Below are 24,598 nucleotides of genomic sequence, written 5' to 3' on the forward strand. Positions count from 1 at the left end.
AAACACCCGCTTAGCTTCCAACATCTATCCAGAGAAATCCCACATGGCCGCTTCTACACCTCCCCCTCCTCCCTGTTCTCCCCCCTTCCATATCCCCCTTCTCCCCGCCAGACTCCCACTCACAACTCAATCTCCTCCCTCATCTCCCCCTTCCACAAATACTGATCACCTAGCCAAACCACCAGACTTTAGACTCTTTCTTTCTCTCTCTCTCACGCTCTCTCTTGTGATCTCTTACTTTTTCTCCATCTCATTCAATCATGTCTCCCCACAGTATGGTCACACTTAGTTATTTTCCTCACATAAACACACAAATACACAAACCATACCCACTCACACAAACTCCCTCCCATATTTGCTGCTCACGCTCTCTAAATCTACACAATGGTTACTAATCTACACACCAAGACAATAAGTATAGACTCTACTCTCCGTACATTTCATCTAGACATAATGGATACACACTCATCTCCACACACTAAACAGTGTGTAATCTTTATATAAAACACTAACCAGACGTACATTCCTCCCTCCCACTCTCCCTGCCTGAGGCCCGATGTGCAGCCTGAGGAAAAACAGATGACCTACGCCCATACACTCACCCTATACACTAGAGCTGGGAATTGCAAGGGACCTCACCATTCAATATTAGCACGATACTTAGGTGCCGATAGGATATGAATTGCCACGATTCTCTATTTTATTGCAATCTGATGTTCCAAACATATTGCTCACCATGTCTGCTGCAGAGAGACAAGAGAGAGCATGAGAAAACAAAGTTTTGCTCTCACGGAAATAAAAGAGCTGAACAATTATAAAGTATCAGTATTTATAAAGAAGATGGAGAACAAGCTATAGGATAAAATATACCAGAGTTTTGGCTCAAGTACAGCCGAATAGCGTTAGCTAACGCTACCTAGTAAAAGCATTGATATTTGGAGTCAAAATATCAATATAATATTGTAAAAAAATACATTGCGATATGTAACTATGGATTTGTCCCCCATCACTACTATACACACACTCCCATACAACACACACACACTCCCCCTAGACACTATATATACACACTCTCCCTAGACACTATATACACACACACACACACACACACACACACACACACACACACACACACACACACACACACACACACACACACACACACACACACACACACACACACACACACACACACACTATTAACTATACACACACATGCTCCCATACAACACCCATACACTCACCCTACACTATCCACACACATTCCCATACAGCAATACACACATTCCTATCCACACACATTCCCATACAGCAACCATACAGGTGTCTGTGTTGGGCCTGCTTGCAATATCACACAATGAGTCTGCAGAGGCTGTTTCAGATAGAGCAGCTCTGATGTGTGATCCACCATGAGCAGCCTGACACACACACACACACACACACACACACACACACACACACACACACACACACACACAATGAACTATCGTACTGACCACTGACAAATATAGCAGGCTTCTAGGCTTTCAAAACACACAAAGAACAACGTAGTAGCAGACAGCGAAAGACAAACCAGCAAAGACAAACTCATACATCTCGTCCCCAGTGTGAATGTGCTCATGCGTGTGTGTATATGCTTGTGTGTGTGTTTGAGAGAGAGTGATGGAAGCAATTCCTTGCCCAGTCTAACCAATGTGCAGACTACTGTACACCAGTAAGACCCTGAACAGGTAGTCTGAACACTGGGATGACGGAACAGGACTCTCGCTCTCTTCTTTATTTCTCTCTCTCCCTTCCTTTCTCTTTCCTTTTTCATCTGTGCAAAGTTTTGAAGGAGGTGGAGGAGTAGAAAGATGTCTCCTCTGCTCTCTACGTTTTATCTTCCTTCTTCTCTCATTCCTTTCTTTTATCTCGTTTTTCACCCGTCCAAAATGTGGTTGACAAACTAGGTAAAAGATTCTCATTGTCTCCTCTCCTTTCTCGTCCTGAGTGACGGGTGAGGGGTCACACTCACACATGTGCACACACACTGGCTGTCCTCTTCTATGGGTCTGGGTCTTGTTCTGGTCGCGTCTCGGCCCAGTGTGTGTCAGGTCCTTGTGTGTGTGTGTCGGGGTTCCGAGGGGCTGCGTCCGAGCGAGCGGAGTATCCAGCCTCGACGTGGCACATTCACTTTCAGCACTGGGGATCTGCCAGTGCACTTAGGGAAGGCATAACGAAAAAAGGGAGAGAGGGAGGGACTGAGGCGCCATATATGGGTTGATGGGACCCTTGGGAATCAACTTTGGAGTGGTCTGCAGTTTCTCTCCCCTTCTCTCTCTCTCTCTCTCGCCCTCTTTCTCTAGATACCTCTCTCCCACTCATCTCTGTCAAAACTCACCTCCACTCCTCCGTCTGTCCTCCCTCTCTTCAATCTCTCCTCTATTTCTTTTCTCCATTGGAATCCTCTCTCTCTCTCTCAGATATCTCTCTCTCTCAGATCTCCTCTCTCTCTCTCTCTCTCTCTCTCTCTCAAGCAGTACCAGATGTTGTCGTCTGTCGACGTGCCAGCTTCGTTCTATAGTTTTGTTTCTGCCTCTCTAACAGGAAGTGGGCCCCTCTGGAAAAAATAAAAAGAGGAATGAAGGAAGAAAGTTTTGGGGTTCAGGAGAGACCAACACACACACGCACACACACCCACTCAGACACACACACCTAAGTGTTTGTGAGACAGACTTGCACCTTTCCGTCCTTTCTTTTTCTGGGTAGGCTATACCCATCCCTCCTCCATATCCCCCTTCTCTCCATCTCACCTTCTGTCCTCTCCTCCCTCTCTCCACTCCATACTGTAACTATAGCTGTTTCCTGAGGCAGGTAGCCTAGCGCTTAAGAGCGTTGGCTCAGTAACCGAAAGGTCGCTGGTTTGAATCCCAGAGATGACTAGGTGGAAAATCTGTCGATGTGCCCTTGAGCAGGGCACTTAGCCTTAATTGCTCCAGGGTCGACCATCAATGATGGCTGATCCCTGGCTGTGGCCCCACTCCCCGAGGGTGTCAGGGGGAAGGGGATATGCAACACCAAAAAATAGGACAAATGTTAGCACCCTCCTAATTATTATTATTAAAAGTGAGAGCAAGGTGGAGGAGGGAAAAGGGGGAGAAGGGTGGAGGTGAGAAAAGGGGGAGAAGGGTGGAGGAGAGAAAAGGGGGAGAAGGGTGGAGGAGAGAAAAGGGGGAGAAGGGTGGAGGAGAGAAAAGGGGGAGAAGGGTGGAGGAGAGAAAAGGGGGAGAAGGGTGGAGGAGAGAAAAGGGGGTGGAGGTGAGAAAAGGGGGAGAAGGGTGGAGGTGAGGAGAGGGGGAGAAGGGTGGAGGAGAGAAAAGGGGGAGAAGGGTGGAGGTGAGAAAAGGGGGAGAAGGGTGGAGGTGAGAAAAGGGGGAGAAGGGTGGAGGTGAGAAAAGGGGGAGAAGGGTGGAGGAGAGAAAAGGGGGAGAAGGGTGGAGGAGAGAAAAGGGGGAGAAGGGTGGAGGAGAGAAAAGGGGGTGGAGGTGAGAAAAGGGGGAGAAGGGTGGAGGTGAGGAGAGGGGGAGAAGGGTGGAGGAGAGAAAAGGGGGAGAAGGGTGGAGGAGAGAAAAGGGGGAGAAGGGTGGAGGAGAGAAAAGGGGGAGAAGGGTGGAGGAGAGAAAAGGGGGAGAAGGGTGGAGGAGAGAAAAGGGGGAGAAGGGTGGAGGAGAGAAAAGGGGGTGGAGGTGAGAAAAGGGGGAGAAGGGTGGAGGTGAGAAAAGGGGGAGAAGGGTGGAGGTGAGAAAAGGGGGAGAAGGGTGGAGGTGAGAAAAGGGGGAGAAGGGTGGAGGAGAGAAAAGGGGAAGAAGGGTGGAGGTGAGGAGAGGAATGTTTTGTTTTAGAGCTTCACTTTTGAGTAATAACTTTCACATGTGGGCTGGCTTCTTCCCTCCCTCTCTCCCCTTCTCTCTCTTTCTCTTTCCTCTCCTCAACCACTATTTCTTTCCCTGTTTTTTACTATTTTTCTCTCATTCTTTCACTCCCTCCATTCTTGTCCCCATATTTTCTCTCCGCTTTGCTTCCTTTCTCTAACTGTTTTCTTTCGATCATAATTTGTAATGGTGGTGACAGTGCAAACTCATGCCCCCCCACCCCCACCCCCACACACACATATCTCTGTAGTGTAGAATAGTCTAATACATGTATTTATCCTAGCTAGCTCTGTTTCTGTTTCTCTGCGCTTTCCGTCATAGAGGGGAATGTTAACAAATCAATGAGACTCCATGCATGTTATATTAGAGCAGGCCTATTCAGTTACTGCTTTTCTTCCTTTTTTTATTGTCTCTACATGCTGTTTGTGTATTCACCAGATCAGTAGACCCATCAATGAATGATCCTTTCTTACATCTCCTTACATTTCTTCATCCTTCCCCCTCTCCCTCCATCATCCCTCTATCCCTCCTCAGGAGAAAGAGAATAAGTACATGTTACCATTGGATAACCTGAAGCTGAGAGGTGTGAAGTGCAGCTTCATGTCCAGTAACATGCCTACTCCATCTTCAGCATCGAACAGAGGTGTGAAGAGCAGCTTCATGTCCAGTAACATGCCTACTCCATCTTCAGCATCGAACAGAGATGTGAAGTGCAGCTTCATGTCCAGTAACATGCCTACTCCATCTTCAGCACCGAACAGAGGTGTGAAGTGCAGCTTCATGTCCAGTAACATGCCTACACCATCTTCAGCATCGAACAGAGATGTGAAGAGCAGCTTCATGTCCAGTAACATGCCTACTCCATCTTCAGCACCGAACAGAGGTGTGAAGTGCAGCTTCATGTCCAGTAACATGCCTACACCACCTTCAGCACCGAACAGAGATGTGAAGAGCAGCTTCATGTCCAGTAACATGCCTACACCATCTTCAGCATCGAACAGCGGTGTGAAGTGCAGCTTCATGTCCAGTAACATGCCTACTCCATCTTCAGCACCGAACAGAGGTGTGAAGTGCAGCTTCATGTCCAGTAACATGCCTACTCCATCTTCAGCATCGAACAGAGGTGTGAAGAGCAGCTTCATGTCCAGTAACATGCCTACCCCATCTTCAGCACCGAACAGAGATGTGAAGAGCAGCTTCATGTCCAGTAACATGCCTACCCCATCTTCAGCACCGAACAGAGATGTGTGTGTTAAAGTGGTTTTATGTGAGATTAGTGTATGACAGGGGGGGGGGGCACACACCTGGTCTCTGACCTCCTCACTGACTGACTGACAGAGAGATGGAGTGGGTTAGGATGGGGTGGGCTGGGCATGCTATGGCTGAGCTGGGTGGGACCTGGTTCGTGAGTGTGTGTGTGGACCGCAGCATACCGAGGGCAGGCTCATTAAGCAGCTAATCAAAGCCAGAGTTCTGGACCAGAGATGAGGCAGCTCTTGTTAGGAAACTATTTAACCACTCGCCACAAGAAGGAGGGAAAGAAAGAAGGCTGAATGGGGTGAGAGTGGGGAGAGAGGGAGAGCGATCAGTCAGGAATGTGTCAAAAGCGTGTCCTACTGCGCCCCTTGTCCCCCCTTCTCTCTGTGCGTGTTTGTGTGTGCATGATTTGTGTCCACAGTCCTGATTCCAATGCTCTGGTTGTCCCTGTCTGACAGTAATCAGAACCTTTAGGAAAGTCCCTGATCTAAAAGCAGGGAAAGAGGGAGGGAGAAAGGAAAAAGGGAGAAACGGATCCTTGCTAAAATTCCTCAAGAGGAGAGAAAAGCTCACTATCCCTGGCCACAGCGGAACAGAGCGAGGAAAAGGGGGATGTGAGTGACTGGTTACAATCCAGCCATTGTAAAGCATTAAGAGAGAGAGGGGGAGCCTCCTACTGGCCCTCCTAACTAATACTAACCCTTCTGGCCGTCCGTCCAACACCATCTCCAGCAGCATCTGGTCTCCCATCCAGGGATCAACCAGACCCAGCCCTACTTAGCCTACAGACAGAGGAGATCTCATGAGATATGTGGTCAGGCTGCTATCCAGAACACTCAAGACAGCTTGAGATTGGAGACAGACAGACAGACAGACAGACAAATATACTGCGTGCACACACACACACACACACACACACACACCACCAACAATACCAGTTTAGAAAACATGAGAGAGGGAGAAACAAAAGGACAGGAACACAGAGTGATTAAAGAGAATGTTTAACAGATGTGTGTGCCTGTGTGTGGTGTGTGTGTGTGTTTAACAGATGGGTTTTAGACCGCTCCAGATTCCTGCCTCTGTCAGACGCAGCGGCGTCTCCCTGAGAGAGAGAAAGAGAGAGAGAGGGGAGAGAGAGAGAGAAGAGAGACAGAGAGAGAAGAGAGAGAGAGAGAGAGAGAGAGAGAGAGGCTCTGTGGGTATGGATGTGTGAGTTTAGTTATTCATTGTGTGTGAAGGTGTGTGTTCCAGCTCTGATAACATGTGTGAGACCTATGGTGTAGTCGTGTGTATGCATATGGCATGCAACCTCAAACCTGGAGAGGAAGATGACTGTTTGATTGTATCTGTTATAATTGTTAGAAGGTATATAAGGACTAGAGGTTCTTGGATGTGGGTATAGTTGTTTTCTGAAGCTGCTGGCTGGGTGATGTAGTTTGAGGTAGCTGACAGTATGCAATGTAATTGTAGGAACGTGTATAAGGACTACGGGTTCTTGGAGCTGGCGTTTGGCTCTCAGGAGGAGGTAGACAGCTGGAAAGCTTCTCTGCTGAGATCCGGAGTCTATCCTGAGAAAGTCACTGTGAGTATCTTAGTCAAAACTCCTGACCCGTAACTCTAAACCTGATTCTAACCTCTAACCCTAAAACCATGACCAATAAAGTAACTGTGAATAGCCTAACCCTGACCCCTTACCTCCTAACCCTAACTATAACCGACACCTGCCCTTATTCTCTGCCTGGCTACCCTTCACCTCTCTCCTTCCTCGTCCCCCCCTACTACCCCCCCCCCCCCCCCCCCCCCTTGCCTTCAGTCATTGGCTGCTCATAGCTTCCCTGTCGAAACAGTTCGGAACAGTTTGTGCATGTACACAAAACATTAGGAACATTATTGGTTGGTGAGCGGACCCCAGACCTCACAACCACAAAGGGCAATGGGTTTTATCACTGATTCAAGTATTTTTAGCCAGATCCTAATTGGTATGTTGAATTTTATGTTCCTTTTCATGGCGTAGAAGGCACTTCTTCCCTTCTCTCAGATCGTTCACAGCTTTGTTGAAGTTACCTGTGGTCCTAATGTTTAGGTACGTATAGTTTTTGTGTGCTCAGGAATTGTATTTGTGGTCCTGGCAACCAGACTTTTTTTGGAACACCATTATTTTTGTCTTACTGAGATGTACTGTCATGGTCCACGTCTGACAGAATCTGTGCAGAAGATCTAGGTGTTGCTGTAGGCCCTCCTTGGTTGGGAACAGGAGCACCAACAAACCCGTAGACATTTGACTTCAGATTCTAGTAGAGTGAGGCCGGGTGCTGCAGACTGTTCTAGTGCCCTCGCCAATTCTGTGATATATATATTGAGGAGGGGGGGGCACAAGCTACATCCATGTCTCACCCCATGGCCCTGTGGAAAGTTGCTTGTGTACATGGATTTTATATTGTCATATGTTTTCCCCCAACACTGCTTTCCATCAATTTGTATAGCAGACCCTCATGCCAAATTGAGTAAAAAACTTTTTCAAATCAACAAAGCATGAGAAGACTTTGCCTTTGTTTTGGTTTGTTTGTCAATTAGGGTTTGCAGGTTGAATACGTGGTCTGCATACGGTAGTTTGGTAAAAATACTATTTACATTTGCTCAGTACATTGTTTTCACTGAGGAAATATACAAGTCTGCTGTTAATGATACCAACAACGACGAGACGGCCTACAGGGAGGAGGTGAGGGCCCTCGGAGTGTGGTGTCAGGAAAATAACCTCACACTCAACGTCAACAAAACTAAGGAGATGATTGTGGACTTCAGGAAACAGCAGAGGGAACACCCCCCTATCCACATCGATGGAACAGTAGTGGAGAGGGTAGCAAGTTTTAAGTTCCTCAGCATACACATCACAGACAAACTGAATTGGTCCACTCACACAGACAGCATCGTGAAGAAGGTGCAGCAGCGCCTCTTCAACCTCAGGAGGCTGAAGAAATTTGGTTTGTCACCAAAAGCACTCACAAACTTCTACAGATGCACAATCGAGAGCATCCTGGCGGGCTGTATCACCGCCTGGTACGGCAACTGCTCCGCCCACAATCGTAAGGCTCTCCAGAGGGTAGTGAGGTCTGCACAACGCATCACCGGGGGCAAACTACCTGCCCTCCAGGACACCTACACCACCCGATGTCACAGGAAGGCCATAAAGATCATCAAGGACATCAACCACCCGAGCCACTGCCTGTTCACCCCGCTATCATCCAGAAGGCGAGGTCAGTACAGGTGCATCAAAAATGGGACCGAGAGACTGAAAAACAGCTTCTATCTCAAGGCCATCAGACTGTTAAACAGCCACCACTAACATTGAGTGGCTGCTGCCAACACACTGACACTGACACAACTCCAGCCACTTTAATAATGGGAATTGATGGGAAATGATGTAAATGTATCACTAGCCACTTTAAACAATGCTACCTTATATAATGTTACTTACCCTACATTATTCATCTCATATGCATACGTATATACTGTACTCTATATCATCGACTGCATCCTTATGTAATACATGTATCACTAGCCACTTTAACTATGCCACTTTGTTTACATACTCACCTCATGTATATACTGTACTCGATACCATCTACTGTATCCTGCCTATGCTGCTCTGTACCATCACTCATTCATATATCATTATGTACATATTATTTATCCCCTTACACTGTGTATAAGACAGTCGTTTTGGAATTGTTAGTTAGATTACTTGTTGGTCATTACTGCATTGTCGGAACTAGAAGCACAAGCATTTCGCTACACTCGCATTAACATCTGCTAACCATGTGTATGTGACAAATAAAATTTGATTTGATTTGATAATGCTGAGGATTTTCCAAAGGTTGCCATTGACGCATATCCCACAGTAGTTATTGGGGTCAAATTTGTCTCCACTTTTGTGGATTGCGGTAATCATCTTCAACTCTGGCATCTTCCCCAAAATTTGGAACCAAGGAGTGATCAATCCAATAAAGTGGAGACGAGAATGATGTTAAATTTAAGTATAGGCAATTGGAATGTGTGGTTTGTATATTTATAATTTAATTTAGGATACATCAACACCACAGGCTTTTTTTGGGTTGGAGGATTTGTATTTTGTCCTGTAGTTCATTCAATGTAATTGGAGAATCCAATGGGTTCTGGTAATCTTTAATAGTTGATTCTAAGATTTGTATTTGATATGTTCAGTTGAAGTCGGAAGTTTACATACACCTTAGCCAAATACATTTAAACTCAGTTTTTCACAAGTCCTTTAATCCTAGTAAAAATTCCCAGTCTTAGGTATGTTAGGATCACCACTTTATTTTTGAAGAATGTGAAATGTCAGAATAATAGCAGAGAGAACGATTCATTTCAGCTTTTATTTCTTTCATCACATTCCCAGTGGGTCAGACGTTTACATACACTAATTTAGTATTTGGTAATATTGCCTTTAAATTGATTAAAACTTGGGTCAAACATTTCAGGTAGCCTCCCACAAGCTTTCCACAATAAGTTGGGTACATTTTGGCCCATTCCTCCTGACAGAGCTGGTGTAAATGAGTCAGGCTTGTAGGCCTCCATGCTCACACACACTTTTTCAGTTCGGCCCAAATGTTTCTATAGGATTGAGGTCAGGGCTTTGTGATGGCCACTCCAATACCTTAACTTTGTTGTCCTTAAGCCATTTTGCCACAACTTTGGAAGTATGCTTGGGGTCACTGTCCATTTGGAAGACCCATTTGCAACCAAGCTTTAACTTCCTGACTGATGTCTTGAGATGTTGCTTCAATATAGCCACATATTTTCCAACCTCATGATGCCATCTATTTTGTGAAGTGCACCAGTCCCTCCTGCAGCAAAGCACCCCAACAACATGATGCTGCCACCCCTGTGCTTCACGGTTGGGATGGTGTTCTTCGGCTTGCAAGCCTCCACCCTTTTTCCTCCAAACATAACGATGGTCATTATGGCCAAACAGTTCTATTTTTGTTTCATCAGACCAGAGGACATGTCTCCATGTGCAGTTGCAAACCATAGTCTGTTTTTTTATGGCTGTTTTGGAGCAGTGGCTTCTTCCTTGCTGAGAGGCCTTTCAGGTTTTGTCAATATGGGACTCGTTTTACTGTGGATATAGATACTTTTGTACCTGTTTCCTCCAGCATCTTTACAAGGTCCTTTGCTGTTGTTCTGGGATTGATTTGCACTTTTTTTTTTTTGCACCACACGGTTGTGTGCCATGGTGTTTATACTATTGTTTGTACAGATGAACGTGGTACCTTCAGGTGTTTGGAAATTGCTCCCAATGATAAACCAGACTTGTGGAGGTCTACAATTTTTTTCTGAGGTCTTGGCTGATTTCTTTTGATTTTCCCATGATGTCAAGCAAAGAGGCACTGAGTTTGAAGGTAGGCCTTGAAATACATACACAGGTACACCTCCAATTGACTCAAATTTTCTAAGCTGTTTAAAGGCACAGTCAACTTAGTGTATGTAAACTTCTGACCCACTGGAATTGTGATATAGTGAATTATAAGTGAAATAATCTGTCTGTAAACAATTGTCAGGCACAAAGTAGATGTCCTAACCGACTTGCCAAAAGTATAGTTTGTTAAAAAGAAATTTGGGGAGTGGTTGAAAAATGTGTTTTAATGACTCCAACCTAAGTGTATGTAATCTTACGACTTCCACTGTATACTGGTAAAATAGTCTAGCTAAGATATTACACGTTTCTAATTTTGTTTGAAAGTCATTTTTATTTCAAGTTAGTGTACTGTTAGCTAGCGAGCTGGGTGACACGCTAGCTAACCTTTACGTGTGTCATCTGTGTAATTATATTATTTGTATCTCAGAGCCATTTGCATTGCTAGTTATAGCTTGATGTTAGCTAGCTAACATTGAACCTGGTTGGTTAGCTGGGATTATGGTTCATGTTGTAGAAATATTGGCCCAATAATATTTCTCAGATACCAGAACTTGAGAATTCAAATATACTTTATTACAAAGTAACAAGCCAAGCTGGCCCATGGACTAACTGATCTTTCCAGTCTCAGCACTCTCCTTTTATACAATTTTACCCTTACATAACATACGTAGTCACTCCTCTTTATGTAAATTATTAATACCATTTAGCCTTTCGCCAGCATTATATTCCAGTCTCACTTCTGACTTGTTTACGCCCACTTCTGACTTATTTATGCTCATTTTAGATGATATTGGTGGTGTCACCATAGTACCAGTGCAAACAATAATACATACATATGTTCCTAATACAGGTGCATGTCTAATAGTACTTAATTAATACTAACATACCTTCCTAATACAGGTGCATGTCTAATGGTCCCTATAACGGATTAACCAATGTGCCTGTCCAATGGCCTTCACAAGACCAGGCATGACCCAGAATGGCTAGGACTGTGTTTATTCTGCTTACATTCTGCTCACACGTTTCATGGTTAACCATATATTGATTCTGCTTACTATTCTGAGATGCATAACACGTGTACTGGAAAATATATTGTTTAGCTAGCTAGCTAGCTACATGTCTAAACAAAATACTCCACTACTATTCAATTAACCATTTCAATAGAATGTTCACAACTGTCGATAGACGTAGCCGGTAAATTTGCTCTGGCTATCTGCTGTGATTTCAGAGCACTCTCATCTGAGTGTGCCAGAACGCCGAATAACTGATGAATATACGTAAGCTCAACGCCCGTTGAATATGTTCGGTGTCAGTAAACGTTGGCAAAGAAGCATAATTAAAATGTTGCCAGCAACACAGTTGCAGTCAGCAATGCTCTGGATAACATCAAAACAGCCTAACCAGCTCTACTAGGGCGGGTAAAATCGTCAGAGTGAGCTGTTCTCTCATTTGTGTCTGGAAGAAGCTAGCAAGCTAGCCAATTAGCTTGGGTGCTGTCGTTAGGTCTGAACGCTTGAATCAACTCTACTGCTCGGCCAGAGCGTCCAGTGTGCACTCTGAGCGCTCAGAGAGCGAAACACAGAATTTACGTACGGACAATCTGACAATGCTCTGAGTTTATGAACGGGCACACTCTGGCTCTCCAGATTAAATTTACGAACCCACCCGTAGTATAAACCAGCCTTTTGAAAGCTTTGGTTGTTTTGTACATGGCCTCACATGTGAATCCTTAACGCCACCCATCTCTTTAAGGATTTAGAGGGTCTGAACGATGCTGAATGGGTGTAGACAAAGAAGAGCTCTCCGTTAGGTGTCCGAAAACATTCAAGGGACATTTTCAAGTTCATCATCTTTCAAAGCATAATTACTTTCACAATGTTCCTCAACTATAGTGTATGGTATACCATTTTCTAATTATGTAAATGTAAAAAACACAATTTCAAATTTTGCCACATAAGACCGAATCGAGCCAGTCGGTCACGTGTGAAATTTGTTTTGAGGTAGGCTATACTCGTGTTGTAAAGAAAAGCAATGTGCTTAATATTAGGAAAGTTGAGAAATACATATAGTAGGCCTAACCTATAGAAAGCTGATGGGATCCCCCTCTTTTTATTATAGGCCATCACTCTGTTTTCTCACATAATTGCATAGACTATAGAAATGTTGCGCTCATGGGCTCTCATTAAGTGTATCGGCACCATTAAACAGCAAGCAGTTTAAAGGCGCGATAGATAGGGCAGCCGTGCTTCTCGCCCCTAGGCAACTTTGCAGTATTTTGTTTTTTCCGTGTCATTTCTTATATTATCAGAATTTGTTTTGTGTTATTACATACAGCCGGGAAGAACTTTTGGATATCAGAGTGGCGGTAACTCACCAGCATTAATACCAGGAATACGACTTTCCCGAATCGGATCCTTTGTTCGTACCCCCTAGGGCAATTGAACTAATTCCAGAGGCTGATCCAAAATACTGCCGGCGGAGAAGAGTTACTCAGAGTGGACTTCTAGTCCGACTCAGAAGGTGCGTACACCACCCACCGCTTCCGAGTATATTACTCGCTAATGTTCAGTCTCTGGATAATAAAATTGATGAGCTCATGGTGAGGATTTCCTTCCAGAGAGACATCAGGGATTGTAACATACTATATTTCACAGAATAAATATCTCTCCGGGAAGAAGAAGGGAGGGGGTGTATGGTTCATGATTAACTACCCATGGTGTGATTGTGATAACACTCAAGTCCTTTTGTTCACCCAAACCTAGAATACCTCACAATCAAATGCCGACCGTATTACCTCCAAAGAGAATTATCTTTGGTTATAGTCACGGCCATGTATATTCCCCCTCAAGCCGATACCACAATGGTCCTCAAAGAACTTCACTGGACCCTATGAAAACTGGAAACCACATATCCTGAGACCGCATTTATTGTAGCTGGGGATTTTAACAAAGCAAATTTGAGGAAAACACTACCGAAGTTCTATCAACACATTGACTGGTACTTGCGCTGCTAAAACACTCGATCACTGCTGCTCCAACTTCTGGGATGCCTTTAAGGCCCTCCTTTTGGCAAATCTGATCACGACTCCATTTTGCTCCTCCCTTCACATAGGCAGAAACTTAAATAGGAAGTACCCGTGCTAAGGACTATTCACCGCTGGTCTGACCAATCAGAATCTACCCTTGTTTTGATCACTCGGACTGGGATATTTTCCGGGTAGCCTCCGAGAATAACATTGACGAATACACTGATACGGTGACTGAGTTTATCAGGAAGTGAATAGGAGATGTTGTGCCCACTGTGACTATTATCACCTACCCTAACCAGAAATCGAGGATAGATGGCAGCATTCGTGCAAAACTGAAAGCTCGAACCACTGCATTTAATGATGGCAAGGTGACTGGGAATTTGGCCGAATACAAACAATGTAGTTTTTCCCTCCGTAATGCAATCAAACAGGCAAAACGTCAGTATAGAGACAAAGTGAAGTCACAATGGCTCAGATATGAGACGAATGTGGCAGGGTCTACAGACAATCACAGACTACAAAAGGAAAACCAGCCACATCGTGGACACCGACATCTTGTTTCCACCCTTTTTGAAGATAACCCAGTGCCACCGACGCGGCCCGCTACCAAGGACTGTGGGCTCTCGTTCTCCATGGCCGACGTGAGTAAGACATTTAAGCGTGTTAACCCTCGCAAGGCTGCCAGCCCAGACGGCATGCCTAGCCGTGTCCTCAGAGCATGCGCAGACCAGCTGGCTAGTGTTTATGGACATATTCAATCTCTCAGTATCCCAGTATGCTGTCCCCACATGCTTCAAGATGGCCACCATTGTTCCTGTACCCAGAAAGCAAAGATAACTGAACTAAATGACTAACTCACTTCATGAAGTGCTTTGAAAGACTAGTCAGGGATCATATCACCACAATAGATCCACAGACGATGCAATCGCCATTACACTGCCATATCCCATCTGGACAAGAGGAATACCTTCATAAGAATGCTGTTCATTGACTATAGCTCAGCATTCAACACCATAGTACCCACCAAGCTCATCATTAAGCTCAAGGCCCTGGGTCTGAACCCCACCCTGTGCAACTGGGTCCTTTTCTTCCTGACAGGCCACCCCCAGGTGGTGAAGGTAGGAAACAACACCTCCACTTTGATGATCCTCAACACTGGGGCCCCACAAGGGTGCATGCTCAGCCCCCTCCTGCACTCCCTGTTCATCCATGACTGTATGGCCACACACGCCTCCAACTCAATCATCAAGTTTGCAGACGACACAACAGTAGTAGGCCGGATTACCAACAATGACGAGACAACCTACAGGGATGAGGTGAGGGCTCTGGGAGTGTGGTGCCAGAAATAACCTCTCATCAACGTCAACAAAACAAAGGAGCTGATCGTGGACTTCAGGAAACAGCAGAGGAAGCACCCCCCTATCCATATCGATGGGACTGCAGTGGAGAAGGTGGAAAGTTCCTCGGAGTACAGATCACTGACAAACTGAAATGGTCCACCCACACAAACAGTGTGGTGAAGAAGGTGCAACAGCACCTCTTCAACCCCAGAAGGTGAGGTCAGTACAGGTGCATCAAAGCTGGGACCGAGATACTGAAAAACAGCTTCTATCTCAAGGCCGTCAGACTGTTAAATAGTCATCACTAGCACATTAGATGCTGCTGCAATTTTGCATTGCTCATCTCATATGTACACTGCTCAAAAAAATAAAGGAAACACTAAAATAACACATCCTAGATCTGAATGAATGAAATATTCTTATTAAATACTTTTTTATTTACATAGTTGAATGTGCTGACAACAAAATCACACAAAACTGATCAATGGAAATCAAATTTGTCAACCCATGGAGGTCTGGATTTGGGGTCACACTCAAAATTAAAGTGGAAAACCACACTACAGGTTGATCAAAATGAGGCTCAGTAGTGTGTGTGGCCTCCACGTGCCTGTATGACCTCCCTACAACGCCTGGGCATGCTCCTGATGAGGTGGCGGATGGTCTCCTGAGGGATCTCCTCCCAGACCTGGACTAAAGCATCCGCCAACCCCTGGACAGTCTGTGGTGCAACGTGGTGTTGGTGGATGGAGCGAGACATGATGTCCCAGATGTGCTCAATTGGATTCAGGTCTGGGGAACGGGCTGGCCAGTCCATAGCATCAATGCCTTCCTCTTGCAGGAACTGCTGACACACTCCAGCCACATGAGGTCTAGCTTTGTCTTGCATTAGGAGGAACCCAGGGCCAACCGCACCAGCATATGGTCTCACAAGGGGTCTGAGGATCTCATCTCGGTACCTAATGGCAGTCAGGCTACCTCTGGCGAGCACATGGAGGGCTGTGCGGCCCCCCAAAGAAATGCCACCCCACACCATGACTGACCCACCGCCAAATGCTGGAGGATGTTGCAGGCAGCAGAACGTTCTCCACGGCGTCTCCAGACTGTCACGTCTGTCACGTGCTCAGTGTGAACCTGCTTTCATCTGTGAAGAGCACAGGGCACCAGTGGTGAATTTGCCAATCTTGGTGTTCTCTGGCAAATGCCAAACGTCCTGCACAGTGTTGGGCTGTAAGCACAACCCCCACCTGTGGACGTCGGGCCCTCATACCACCCTCATGGAGTCTGTTTCTGACCGTTTGAGCAGACACATGCACATTTGTGGCCTGCTGGAGGTCATTTTGCAGGGCTCTGGCAGTGCTCCTCCTTGCACAAAGGCGGAGGTAGCGGTCCTGCTGCTGGGTTGTTGCCCTCCTACGGCCTCCTCCACGTCTCCTGATGTACTGGCCTGTCTCCTGGTAGCGCCTCCATGCTCTGGACACTACACTGACAGACACAGCAAACCTTCTTGCCACAGCACACATTGATGTGCCATCCTGGATGAGCTGCACTACCTGAGCCACTTGTGTGGGTTGTAGACTCCGTCTCATGCTACCACTAGAGTGAAAGCACCGCCAGCATTCAAAAGTGACCAAAACATCAGCCAGGAAGCATAGGAACTGAGAAGTGGTCTGTGGTCTCCACCTGCAGAACCACTCCTTTATTGGGGGTGTCTTGCTAATTGCCTATAATATCCACCTGTTGTCTATTCCATTTGCACAACAGCATGTGAAATGTATTGTCAATCAGTGTTGCTTCCTAAGTGGACAGTTTGATTTCACAGAAGTGTGATTGACTTGGAGTTACATTGTGTTGTTTAAGTGTTCCCTTTATTTTTTTGAGCAGTGTATATACTGTATTCTATTCTACTGTATCTTAGTCTATGCCACTCTGACATTGCTCATCCAAATATTTATATATTCTCAATTCCATTCCTTAGATGTGTGTGCATTGTTGTGAAATTGTTAGATATTACTGCACTGTTGTACCTAGAAACACAAGCATTTCACTGCACCCGCAATAACATCTGCTAAACATGTGTACGTGACCAATAAAATTGGATTCGATTTTCGATCACATTTGCATTGATGTCAGAGTGATTAGCGGGACAATAGAGTGCTGAGTACCAGACAGTTAGCAAGTTTGGTAGGCTACTAATGACCATCAGCAGCATCAGAGCTGGTGGAATTTGACTGCCTTCATGACTTGTGACTGTCGATTTGGCGGTAATACGGTCACCGTAACAGCCCTAGTTCAGACTCGCTTGGGGTGGGGGATTCGTCACCAAGAGAAAGCTTCTCCTGCCGTGCTCTTGCTTTGATTTTGTGGAAGTCCTTTCTGGAAATGTATGAAGTTGCCCTGCACCACCACTGTTCCATTCTTGTACAGGTTGACAGAGGGGGTCTTTCTCAGGGTCCGCCAATACCTTCTCTCTTAAGAGGGATAGTGTGCTCTCATAGCTCTGTGCCATGCCCAGGGATGGTCTGTGTTGAAGATTAAGTTGCTTACATTCCCGATTTTTGTAGCAGTCAACAAAAATTGTGTCTGGATTGTCCATGAGGAGCTTCTCTTTGTACTCTTTCTGTGGCTTGTCATTTTTTTTTATGTCCAAGGGGTACTGTACTGTGGTGACCTCTGCACAGAGGGAAGCCATGGAGCAAGGGGTCAAAGATGCTTCTGCATTTGTGTGGGGGAGGAACTCTGCTGCCATTGTTTGGCTCAGGGGCTTCACACCTCTTACTTCACACTTCAGTGGTTATTAATGTTGCAGCCGGGTCTGTTCTTCAAGATTGGTAGCCTTTTAACTTAGCATTCAGTCTTTATAAAGTGAAACATCTAGAGATTATTGTAATGTTCTTTTCATTCTAAGATTTCGAAGTAGCTTCCGACTGAACATTACATACTCAGTTCCAGGTTGGAATATATTTTCGGGTTTCTTTTGTGCTTCTTTTGCTGGTTGCTGGTTTGTCAGAAAGTTTGCTGGATAGTCCTTGGCAGTAAGAATCCTTAGTGATATAAATCCTTCCAGGTAATTTGTCCAAGATAAGGTTGTAGGTTTGGAGTTTTGATTTGGAGTGAAGGTTATGTAGTGGGGGGTAGTATCCAATTTTATACAACCCTAAATCTATCTTTTTGTAAAAATGCAGCTCATCTGCTCATGACCTCTCTATAACTCTGCCTCTCCCTCTTTCCCTCCCTCCCCCATTCTCTCTCCTGTGCCAGGTTGATAAGGAGAGTAATGGTTCTAGTGATAGTTTCTCTATGGACCCTCAGTTGGAGCGTCAAGGAGAGACCATCCGGGAACCTGGTGGACTCCTACATGAACATCATTTACAAAGCCATTAGAGACCTCGTGCCCAAGACCGCCATGCACCTCATGGTCTGTGTCTGTCCGGCAGTCTCCCCTCATAACTCTCTGTTGGTGAAGGAATATATCATCTCTCTCTCCTCTCTCCATAGGTAAAGGAGTGCATCCGTAATGACCTCCTGGTGCAGCTCTACTCTCTAACAGAGAAGTGTGTGTTGATGGATGAGTATCCAGGGGAGAGAGGAGGCACTGAGGACTCACGCTGCCTTGGAGGCGCTGGCCATCATCGGAGACATCTCTACCTCCACCTGCTCCACTCCTCTACCTCCTCCTGTTGACTCCTTCTGGCTGCATGGAGCCACTTCGACCAGCCGCAGGTAACACACAAACACACACGAGTGCACACATATCAATAACGCTAACCACCTTCCCTCAGGTCTCACAGTTCTACAGCTCTAGCTCCTAAGCATATAGCCTCTGCTCCCAGAGCCCCCACCATCCACCAGAGGCCCCACCTCCATGACGTTACTAGTCTCCTCCGTGCTGCACCTCATCCTCATGGACCAACCAGCAACAACGCTGATACCAACCAGTCTCCACCAGGCAGACTTATCAGATTGCCCCCCCAATGTACCCAGGTAACCATGACGGCGATGTTCGGGGAAGCAGGTAGCCTAGAGGTTAGAGTGTTGGGCCAGTAACCTAAAGGTCACTAGTTCTAATCCCCGAACTGACAAGGTGAAAAATCGTTCCCTTGAGAAGAGCACTTAACCCTAATTGCTCCAGGGATGCTGTTGACAATGGCAGACTGTGACCCCACTCTCTGAGGTTGTCTCGGGGAGTTGGGATATGAAAAAAACATTTCCAATTCCCACATGTGTATTAATACACACTTACAGTACATACAGTTGAAGTCAGGAGTTTACATACACTTAGGTTGGAGTCATTAAATCTCATTTTTCAACCACTCCACAAATTTCTTGTTAACAAACTGTAGTTTTGGCAAGTCGGTTAGGACATCTACTTTGTGTATGACACAAGTAATTTTTCCAACAATTGTTTACAGACAGATTATTTCACATATAATTCACTCTATCACAATTCCAGTGGGTCAGAAGTTTACATACACTAAGTTGACTGTGCCTTTAAACAGCTTGGAAATTCCAGAAAATGATGTCATGGCTTTACAAGTTTCTGATAGGCTAATTGACATAATTTGAGTCAATTGGAGGTGTACCTGCGTATGTATTTCAAGGCCTACTTTCAAGCTCAGTGCCTTTTTGCTTGACATGGGGGGTGGAGGGACTGGTGCCCCTCACAAAATAGATGGCGTCATGAGGAAGGGAAATTATGTGGATATATTGAAGCAACATCTCAAGACATCAGTCAGGAAGTTAAAGCTTGGTTGCAAATGCGTCTTCCAAATGGACAATGACCCCAAGCATACTTCCAAAGTTGTGGCAAAACGGCTTAAGGACACCAGAGACTCTGGGTTCGCGTCCAGGCTCTGACGTAACCGGCCGCGACCGGGAGGTCCGTGGGGCAACGCACAATTGGCTTAGCGTCATCCGGGTTAGGGAGGGGTTGGCCGGTAGGGATGTCCTTGTCTCATCGCGCACCAGCGACTCCTGTGGCGGGCCGGGCGCAGTGCGTGCTAACCAGGGTTGCCAGGTGCACGGTGTTTCCTCCGACACATTGGTGCGGCTGGCTTCTGGGTTGGATGCGCGCTGTGTTAAGAAGCAGTGCGTCTTGGTTGGGTTGTGTATCGGAGGACGCATGACTTTCAACCTTCGTCTCTCCCGAGCCCGTATGGGAGTTGTAGCGATGAGACAAGATAGTAGCTACTAACAATTGGATACCACGAAAATTGGGGAGAAAAAGGGGTAAAAAATGGCTCAAGGACAACAAAGTCAAGGTATTGGAGTGGCAATCACAAAGCCCTGACCTCAATCCTATAGAAAATCTGTGGGCAGAACTGAAAAAGCGTGTGCGAGCAAGGAGGCCTATAAACCTGACTCAGTTACACCAGCTCTGTCAGGAGGAATGGGCCAAAATTCACCCAATTTATTGTGGGAAGCTTGTGGAAGGCTACCTGAAACATTTGACCCAAGTTAAACAATTTAAAGGCAATGCTACCAAATACTAATTGAGTGTATGTAAACTTCTGACCCACTGTGAATGTGATAAAATAAATAAAAGCTGAAATGAATCATTCTCTCTACTATTATTCTGACATTTCACATTCTCAAAGTGGGGATCCTAACTAACCTAAGACAGGGAATTCTTACTAGGATTAAATGTCAGGAATTGTGAAAAACTGAGTTTAAATGTATTTGGCTAAGGTGTATGTGAACTTCCGACTTCAACTTGTATGTGAAATAGGACAAATATAAGCACCCACCTTATTATTATTGAAGTTCAACTTGATTTATTTGCTATTTGTTGAAATTCTGTAATGCTGTGGTACTTCAAGCATGCACACAGGCACGCACACACACACAGCTAAACATTGGGCTGCAGAGAGAGAGAGGTTATTTGAGCTGGGGTGGGGGTCTGTTGGAAAATGTGTTTTTCATTTATTTCCTATCAACCCCAGTATACAGACCCTTTCTATTTCTCACCTCTCTCTCTCTCTCTCTCCATCTCAACCTCCCTTTCTCCTGGCATGGATTTGTTTGACTGCTTTCCATTTTTCCTAATGTAATATCTTTCTCCCCGCTCTTCCACTTCTCTTCCTCCACTCATTCCTCCCCTGCTTTTGGGCTGTACATTTTTTTTCTCCCCCCTAATTTCCTCTCCAACCATTATTTTGGGCCTCACCCATCATCCCTCTTTCCTTTTCAAGCCCCTACCTAACTCTCCCTCCATAACTCACCCTCTCTTTTTCTCTACCTCTATCCCAGGAAAAGCATAAGCCCCTTTCTCTTATTTCACATCACAGGAACACTCTGCCAGCACACACACACCACAAGATTCCTTTGTCTCTACAGGGATCTTTCCTGGTCAGTATTAGCAGGAATGCTCACTATTTCTCAACTGGATTTTCCTCCAGAGTGCACACTGTGCTTTAGGAGATCTACGGTGTATTGTTTTTTGTAAATCATTTATAGTACTGTAATACTTTAAAATACATCATTGTGTGTGTGTCCTGTATTAATGGTTTCTCCTCTCTGTCCTCCTCCAGGAGGCAACCCCCGGCTGTCCCCATGAAACCATCGCAATGACCCCATCCCCTCAACACAACCCTGCCTCTTATAGGCTGTGCGATGGAGTTGAAATAATCCACCTGATTGATAGGACAACTCATTTCCTAATTCGTAGACCTATCCCCAAAGCACTCTCATTCCCAACATTCCAGACACTTTCATATATCTGAAATGATTGGGTAGGTGTAATCAATGTGGTGATAATTCCTTTTAGTCTATCAGAGGGAAATGTGGAGCAATCACCATTTTTGTATATCTGTTATTTCACCAGGTAAGTTGACTGAGAACACATTCTCATTTGCAGCACCGACCTGGGGAATAGTTACAGGGGAGAGGAGGGGGATGAATGAGCCAAAACTGGGGATTATTAGGTGACCGTGATGGTTTGAGGGCCAGATTGGGAATTTAGCCAGGACACCGGGGTTAACACCCCTACTCTTACAATAAGTGCCATGGGATCTTTAATGACCTCAGAGAGTCAGGACACCCGTTTAACGTCCCTTCCGAAAGACAGCAACCTACACAGGGCAGTGTCCCCAATCACTGCCCTAAGGCATTAGGATATTTTCAGACCAGAGGAAAGAGTGCCTCCTGGTCTCCCATCCAGGGACTGACCAGGACCAACCCTGCTTAGCTTCAGAAGCAAGCCAGCAGTGGTATGCAGGGTGGTATGCTGCTGGCAATATTGATAATTTCAACCCAATCCATTCAGGTGAAGGGCCATTCCAAAATCAAATATCCAGCTACCATTTTGCCTGAGACTTTTACACAGAGCTTGTCAATGTGCTGTCTAATCTGTATTTAACACGGTGTGGTTCGAGCCCTAAATGCTGATTGGCTGATAGCCGTGGTATATCAGACCGTACACCATGGGTATGACAAAATATTTATTTTTACCGCTCGAACTACGTTGGTAACCAGCTTATAATAGCAGTAAGACACTTTGGGGGTTTGTGGTATATGGCCAATATGCCTGTATCCAGGCACTCCGCAATGCATCGAGCATAAGAATAGCCCTTAGTCATGGTATACTGGCCATATACCACAACCCTACGTGTCTTATTGCGTATACAGAGCCCTCTCCTTACCTTCTCTCCATCTGTCTCCTTCCCTCTCAACTCCCCTAACCCACCAAAAATTCTGAAATGTCCATCCCCAAATTACAACATTTGCCATCAAGATAGAACTGCTAGATGGAATTGCAATCTACTGTAAAGTTCTGTCATACTATCCAGGTCTATGCCCAAACAGTTTGAGCTTCTACTTTTAAATATCCATCTCTCAAGAAATACAGTGGGGCAAAAAAGTATTTAGTCAGCCACCAATTGTGCAAGTTCTCCCACTTAAAAAGATGAGACCTGTAATTTTCATCATAGGTACACTTCAACTATGACAGACAAAATGAGAAAAAAAATCCAGAAAATCACATTGTAGGATTTTTTATGAATTTATTTGCAAATTATGGTGGAAAATAAGTATTTGGTCAATAACAAAAGTTTATCTCAATACTTTGTTATATACCCTTTGTTGGCAATGACAGAGGTCAAACATTTTCTGTAAGTCTTCACAAGATTTTCACACACTGTTGCTGGTATTTTGGCCCATTCCTCCATGCAAATCTCCTCTAGAGCAGTGATGTTTTGGGGCTGTTGCTGGGCAACACGGACTTTCAACTCCCCCCAAAGATTTTCTATGGGGTTGAGACCTGGAGACTGGCTAGGCCACTCCACGACCTTGAAATGCTTCTTACTAAGCCACTCCTTCATTGCCCGGGTGATGGAAGGAGGTTTTCACTCAAAATCTCACGATACATGGCCCCATTCATTCTTTCCTTTACACGGATCAGTCATCCTGGTCCCTTTGCAGAAAAACAGCCCCAAAGCATGATGTTTCCACCCCAAAGCTTCACAGGAGGTATGGTGTTCTTTGGATGCAACTCAGCATTCTTTGTCCTCCAAACACGACGAGTTGAGTTTTTACCAAAAAGTTATATTTTGGTTTCATCTGACTATATGACATTCTCCCAATCTTCTTCTGGATCATCCAAATGCTCTCTAGCAAACTTCAGACGGGCCTGGACATGTACTGGCTTAAGCAGGGGGACACGTCTGGCACTGCAGGATTTGAGTCCCTGGCGGTGTAGTGTGTTACTGATGGTAGGCTTTGTTACTTTGGTCACAGCTCTCTGCAGGTCATTCACTAGGTCCCCCCGTGTGGTTCTGGGATTTTTGCTCACCGTTCTTGTGATCATTTTGACCCCACGGGGTGAGATCTTCCGTGGAGCCCCAGATCGAGGGAGATTATCAGTGGTCTTGTATGTCTTCCATTTCCTAATAATTGCTCCCACAGTTGATTTCTTCAAACCAAGCTGCTTACCTATTGCAGATTCAGTCTTCCCAGCCTGGTGCAGGTCTACAATTTTGTTTCTGGTGTCCTTTGACAGCTCTTTGGTCTTGGCCATAGTGGAGTTTAGAGTGTGACTGTTTGAGGTTGTGGACAGGTGTCTTTTATACTGATAACAAGTTCAAACAGGTGCCATTAATACAGTTAACAAGTGGAGGACAGAGGAGCCTCTTAAAGAAGAAGTTACAGGTCTGTGAGAGCCAGAAATCTTGCTTGTTTGTAGGTGACCAAATACTTATTTTCCACCATAATTTGCAAATAAATTCATTAAAAATCCTACAATGTGATTTTCTGGATTTTTCCCCCCCTGGACACCATACGTGAATGGATTGCCCCCCATCTATCGCCAGAGTTTGTACTGCTAGGTGACCTAAATTGGGATATGCTTAACACCCCGGCCGTCCTACAATCTAAGCTAGATGCCCTCAATCTCACACAAATTATCAAGGAACCTACCAGGTACAACAACAAATCCGTAAACATGGGTACCCTCATTAGATATCATCCTGACCAACTTAAATTCACCTCTGTTGTTTTTAACCAGGATCTCATTTCCTGCGTCCGTTATGGGTCCGCGGTCAAATGACCACCCCTCATCACTGTAAAAACGCTCTCTAAAACACTTCTGCGAGCAGGCCTTTCTAATCGACCGAGCCCGGGTATCCTGGAAGGA

The 24,598-nt window shown here is 45.4% G+C and overlaps 1 pseudogene across 1 annotated transcript in view; it reads left to right on the plus strand.

The window, feature by feature from the left end:
- Positions 1-23,915, plus strand: part of LOC110522769 (dynamin-2-like) — a 43,797-nt pseudogene extending 19,882 nt beyond the window's left edge. The window contains exons 13-19 of the transcript XR_016495001.1: positions 4,446-4,521; positions 4,641-4,674; positions 6,639-6,750; positions 18,232-18,394; positions 18,469-18,693; positions 18,753-18,954; positions 21,501-23,915. The product of XR_016495001.1 is annotated as a dynamin-2-like (transcript). The remainder of the gene's footprint in view (positions 1-4,445; positions 4,522-4,640; positions 4,675-6,638; positions 6,751-18,231; positions 18,395-18,468; positions 18,694-18,752; positions 18,955-21,500) is intronic.
- The last annotated feature ends 683 nt before the right edge of the window (positions 23,916-24,598 follow it).

Source organism: Oncorhynchus mykiss, chromosome 4 (genome assembly GCF_057628025.1).
Source record: "Oncorhynchus mykiss isolate SJ-2025 chromosome 4, ASM5762802v1, whole genome shotgun sequence".
Taxonomy (NCBI): domain Eukaryota; kingdom Metazoa; phylum Chordata; class Actinopteri; order Salmoniformes; family Salmonidae; genus Oncorhynchus; species Oncorhynchus mykiss.